This window comes from Nuphar pumila, chromosome 13, assembly GCF_984573655.1.
Source record: "Nuphar pumila chromosome 13, dmNupPumi1.hap1.1, whole genome shotgun sequence".
In the NCBI taxonomy this organism is placed as follows: domain Eukaryota; kingdom Viridiplantae; phylum Streptophyta; class Magnoliopsida; order Nymphaeales; family Nymphaeaceae; genus Nuphar; species Nuphar pumila.
The window spans coordinates 27,008,503-27,014,786 of record NC_143261.1 but is presented as its reverse complement, the minus strand read 5'-3'; the positions used below and the strand labels follow the sequence as shown (position 1 = coordinate 27,014,786).

At 38.6% G+C, this 6,284-nt stretch overlaps 1 non-coding gene across 1 annotated transcript; it reads left to right on the top strand.

Moving 5' to 3' along the window:
* Positions 1–1,716: 1,716 nt before the first annotated feature.
* Positions 1,717–1,819, top strand: LOC149818170 (small nucleolar RNA R71). Its single transcript, XR_016427539.1, has one exon. It is a non-coding gene; the product is annotated as a small nucleolar RNA R71 (small nucleolar RNA).
* The last annotated feature ends 4,465 nt before the right edge of the window (positions 1,820–6,284 follow it).

The window sequence follows — 6,284 nt, the reverse complement described above, 5'->3', positions numbered from 1 at the left end:
GAGAGATCCATGGCTCCAGTTCTACAATTGATGCACGCATTGGCAGTCGCCAAGAATGGTCTGCCTAAAATAATCGGAGTCTGTTGCTGGCTGTCTACTCCTTCCATATCAAGGATAATGAAATCGACTGGAAAATAAAAGTCATCCACTTTAACTAGCACGTCCTCCAAGACACCTCTCGGTACCTTGACGGAACGATCTGCCAGTTGAAGTGTAATCGGAGTCGATCTCATCTCCCATAACCCGAAAGAATCAAAGAAATATCCGGGCAGAATGTTCACGCTTGCTCCAAGATCGAGCAATGCGCGTTCTATCCGGATGTTCCCTATAGTACAAGCAATGATAGGGGCTCCAGGGTCCTTGAGCTTTGGTGGTGTCTGATGCTGAAGTACTGAACTCACCTGCTCAGTCAGATGGACCCTGTTAGGAACTCGCTCTCTGGATTTCCTCTTTTGCGTACATAGCTCCTTCAGAAATTTGGCATAAGCCGGCACCTGCTGAATAGCATCGAGCAAAGGTAGGTTGATCTGTACATGCTTGAAGATATCAAGCATGTCCTGGATCTTCGCACCTTGCTTCCCTCTATAACCAGGAGACTCTAATGCTTTGGGATAGGGTGGTGGGGGAATATACTCTGCTGGCTCCTCCTCTTTGCGAGAAGGCTCACTCCTATCCTTCTTCTTCTCTGAGGATAAAGATGATGAAGGTGATGATAGGGATGGGGATGATGATTGAGCCGACGTAGGTGAAACAATGGTCTCTGGCTCCTCTATCTTCTCTCTACTCTCAACGTGATACTCACGTCCACTCCTCAAGGCCATAACTGATTTAGCCTGCTGCTGTGTCTCAGTATGAAATAGGCCTCCAGTCATCTGGTCCTTACCCTTCGGGTTCATGACAGCCTGACTCGGCAATGTACCCTCGGGTCTCCTACTAATAGCCTCAGCTAACTGTCCCATTTGCGACTCTAACTTCGCAATGGACTGCGTATGTGAGCTCAAAATCTGGCTACACTTCTCGAAGGCGTTCTGATTAGAGGTTTTCACCTCTTGGAATGCCTGGAGAAGTCTCTCCTCAAAAGATGTCTGCGGGGCAGACTCCTGCTGAATCGGGGAAGGAACTGAAGAAGAAGAAGACTGAGCATAGTTCGGTCTTTGAAATGGCTGAGTAAAAGATGACTGCCGAACTGGCTGAGAGGAAGAAGGCATCTGTATAGAAGACTGTGGATTCTTCCAAGAAAAATTGGGATGGTTACGCCAACCCGGATTATATGTCGATGAAAATGGGTTATTTGGCGGTCTGACGTAACCCTGAGCTGCCTGAACTTGTTCTTGAACAAATTCAGGGTACTGAGCTGCCGAAGGGCACTCAGCGATCTCGTGTGCCGGACTGGCACAAAGAGTACACACCTGCTGTGTAGTGGATGGTCCTGAGAGAAGCTGGTCCAGCTTCTGAGCAATCATGTCTACTTTACACTGCAGTGCAGTAGATGGACCAATCTCAAGAACGCCAGCTTTCTTCTGAATGCTGGGTGTGGCTCTATCAGAATGAGAGCTCGAAGCATGGTGGAGTGAATTCTCGGCCAATGTATCAAATAGCCTCCATGCTTCGTCCTCGCTCTTCAGCATGAATGTCCCACCGCATGAAGAGTCGATCATCTAACGATTCTTGTCAGACAATCCATCATAGAAACTCTGCACCAGTTGCCATTTCGGCACCTGATGATGGGGGCATTTCCTGAGGAGATCCTTCATTCTCTCCCAGGTCTCATGAAAGCGCTCACCATCTAACTCTGAAAAGCTAGTGATGGCTCTACGATATTGGTTCGTGCGACCAATGGGAAAGTATTTCCGAAGAAACTCCTGTTGCAACTGATCCCAGGACTCTATTTCTACAGAATCTAAGGACTTTAGCCAATACTTGGCTTTGTCCTTCAATGAAAAAGGAAATAGAGTCAACCTCAACGCATCATCATCGAAATTCTGTATCTTAACAATAGAACAGATTTCGAGGAATTCATCTAAGTGTCGGTAGGGATCCTCATGACTAAGGCCATAAAAGGATGGAAGCATTTGAATAATGCTGGCCTTAATCTCATAATGTGGCGCTCCTACATCGGGTCTCCGAATGCAGGATGCCTGAACATAGTCTGTGGGAATGAAGTATTCCCGCAGAGGGCGTGAAAGAACTGGGGGTGGAGGTGGAGGATCCATGTCAGCCATTGTTGCCGAACTTCGATGAGAATGTAAAATTCTCTCTGGGTTGTCAACAAATGGGTGTAATGGGGTTCCTAGACCTCGTCGACCCTGCATACACTGGTACTAAGACCAGATGTAAGCAAACGACCTAACTAAAAAAAAATTAAACTAGCACAGATACTAAAATGTAAATAAGCAAATAACAGTAACTAAAAACAAACAAATATGCTATATAGCTATGTCAGAATTCTATACTAAATAATTAAATAACAAAGTAAACTATTCTAAAATGCTAAAACAAATAAATACAGGAAATCACAAACTATGTTTTTCTAAAACCCACCTGTCTAATCGCTCCTTGCAGAATGATAATTAAGTGAATCCTAAAAAGAACAATATGTGAATCCTATATTTACTAACTATGTTAATCCTATATTCACTTACTAATCCTACTAACTAAAAAGAAAACAACTAATTAACTAACTAAAACAAAATAATAATAAATTAAACTCTAAGAAATAAAGTAATTAATTCGCCGTTCCCCGGCAACGGCGCCAAAATTTGGTTGATATTTTGGAATGCTCTTTTTTTAAAACAATTATTTTCAATAAAACTTTGGAAAATCGTCAACCAAAAATATAAAAACCGACTTTCCACAAAGTGGTAAGTACGGGTCGATCCTCAGGGAACAGGAATTAAACACAATATTTCTATAAAATTCAATTTATTAATGCCAAATGTCAACCTACAATTACAAAGTTAGTACAACTGCAATTAAACACTAAAAGAAAAGTAAACAAGCAATCAGTCTTCTGCTCCACACCAAGGGTATTTCCGTCTTTTCGCCACTTAAAGAATCTTCTCACTTGGACAATATCCCTGGACACTAAATATGTTTTTCAACCTAAAAATGCAGAAAAATACAAAGTTAGTTTTCTATTCTAATAACGAAAACAATGACTAAGACTAGTTCTAATTTTACGAAAATTGTAAAGCAAATACTATTTATCAAGTAAAAATTAACTAAAATACTAAATTAATGCTAAAATTAACCAATTTAACTCTACTAATGCTGTATGATGATGATGCAACTCCTAAAATGCAGAAACTACTAAAAACAAATCTAAAAGGCCGAAATTAAGAAAATTACGAAACTGCCTCTAACTAGTGTAAAATAGCATTCTGACAGGTTATCGGAAAACCACTGTTTGACAGGGCAAACGAGGTCCGATTTTTCCGAAATTTGTTCTGTTCTGCAACTGACAGATTGAACAAAACGACAGTTTTTACAGAATTGAAAAACAGTATCTGGAACTCCAGATATAAGCGTTTCAAATCTGAGAAAAATCAGGATATCGCCAGTCCTGTAATTTAAAATCCAGAAAAAGCGGTTTTTGCAAAACGCTTAAAAATCAGACCAAATCAACTCCGAATGAGCTGAAATTTGGTCTGTAGTTAAATAACACGTCAATAAAGTGAATAGAAGAAAAAAATTTGGAAAACACAGAATTTTTGCTCAGAAAATAATTCTGTTACGCCAGGGCAAAAATCTGGTTTTTATTTGAGTGCACTATTCACTTTATGAACCTATTTACCCCCTATCAAATGTAATCTACACCTAATGCAATCTAAATGACACTGTATAACAGTGTGTATGCAGATGAATATTAGGAAAACACTAAATGCACGACGAACAAAACACTACAAGCAGTTTATGACTAGAACGAAGTTAACTAACAATGGAAATGCAACTATGCTCAATAATAAAATACAATCTAACTACTAAGTTAACTAATATCTAACTATCATTCAAACCACAATGAAACACATTTCATACATACTAAATAAATACGCTATACGTACACACACTTCTACACTAAAACTAAATTAGATAAATAAACTAATTAATATAGAAATCAAAAGAAATAATAAGAAATGACTTACTTAACTAAAGAACGAAGGCTAAGGTTAGGTTTCACTTGGTTGACTCGACTAGGATCGGTTTCGACTTGAGTAGGTTCAGTTTGGGTTGGAATGCACTCGGATGGGATTAGGTAGGCTCGATTTGACTAGGTTGAAAGAGATAGGTTCAAGCTAAGGTTGACTCACTAATTGGATTCGGTTTTGAGTTACCTTAATCAACTAGGTTCGGTTGACTTAGGTGGACTCGGGTTGACCTTAGTTAAGGTTGGGTTGGGTTTGGCTAAGGTTGACTCGATCTCGGATTGGTCTTGACTTGGACTTAGGCTAGGCTAGGGTTTGAACTTGGTTTAGGATAGACTTAGTCAACTAGATTCGGGTTGACTTAGACTCAACTAAATTGGACTCAACTTAGGTTCGACTAGGCTCGAATGGGCTAAGGTAAGCTCGGTTTGACTCACTAGGTTTAGACTAAGTTTTTACCCGAGTTAGGTCTTTGACTAGGTTTGACCAAGGTTGGGTTTTGGGCTTAGGTCTAGCAAGACTAGGATGAACTCGGTTTAGGTAGGCTTGAACTAAGTGGAATCAACTAGGTTTGACTTAGATAGGTTAGGTAGACTAGGTTGACCCAACTTAGGTTAGGGTTGACTCCACTAAGCTTGACTAAGGTTGGGCTTTGGTCGTAGACTCGACCTAAATGCGGTTTAGGCTTTGACTTGGGCTAGGCTAGGTTTTGACTAGGCTCAAAGGGGGTGTCGACTAGGGGTTGACTCGACCTAGGCTCGGTTTGACTAGGTTAGGTCTAGACTAAAGTAGTAACCTCCTAATTAAGCTACAATTAATCCAAAGTTCACGATTTTAATGGAGGAGGTTGGAAAAAGGAATGTAATAATTACCAATATTCAAACTTTGAAATGCTTTGGATTCTCAAAAATCGCCCCATTTAAAGAGGGAGTTACACTCCTTAATTGCCTTTAATGCCTTTTTGGAAATCTGAAAAGGCCAATCTAGACATCCACGATTTTTGCTTTTCAAGATGGAATTAAAATGCTTTTAATGCTCTATGGAAATCGTGTAACCTAGATTGGAATTTTGGTTTAATTGCAAAACACTTTCCAAAGTTAAGGAGTAACTCCTTCTTTAATACACATTCAAAATTCAAATTTTCCTTAAATGCCTCACACGATTTTTGAAGAATATCCTTTTTCCAAAAGCTTTCCAATTTTCAATTACTTTAATTACCTCCCTTCTCAAAAATCGCCAACTTCAATGGATGCTACTTTCTAAACTAATAGACTTAATTATACCTAGGGAACAAAAGAACATAAATGGAAAATCGATTTCCTAGGAAGTAATGCTAACCTAATTCCAAAACTTACCTAAATACAACCCTAAAAACGGCTAAAACAATAAACCCTAATACATTGAACCTAGACACCTTCCTAACTCAACTAATGACCATTAAGACTTTCTAAAAATCGACCAAGAGCTCAAGGAGAGCTCTAATGGCTGCCGCCCACCTCGGGGAAGAAGAAGAACTACACGAAAATAAATAAAAAGAAATAAAAAAAAATATATAAAATTATAAACTAACGAAAAGCAATAAAACCAAGTAACTACTATTTTGATAAAACTAAGTTAGAAAATATTAAAAATGACTCCTAATTACACAAAGGCTAACAATAACATCACTATGCTGGACTTAAAATCATAAAAAAAAAAAATTAAAGAAAACTTGATTTTTATAATTTTCAATAATACACTCAAACACCAAAACGAAAAATGATTCAAACAATTAAGTAAACCAATCCTAAAACAATGGAACGACTAACACCAATTTATGCTACTGTTAACACACTAAACACACAGCAAGCAACACAACTTACCACTCTAAACCCCCTTTTTACAAAAATATAAAGATCGGCTAGAATATCCCTAGCCGATTTTTTCTTTTTTTCAAAAATAAAATCAAAACGAAACACACGCACAACCCACTACTTAGAATAATCTAAAATGAAATTTCCGAATGAGATTTTCAGCAACACAATACAAGACACAAGCTGGACAAAACAAAAATAGCAAAACAGAAAAATATTTTTGTAGAAATCAAGAATCGGCTAGAAAAAGTCTAGCCGATTTTTCTTCTTTTCAAGCAAAAACAACACA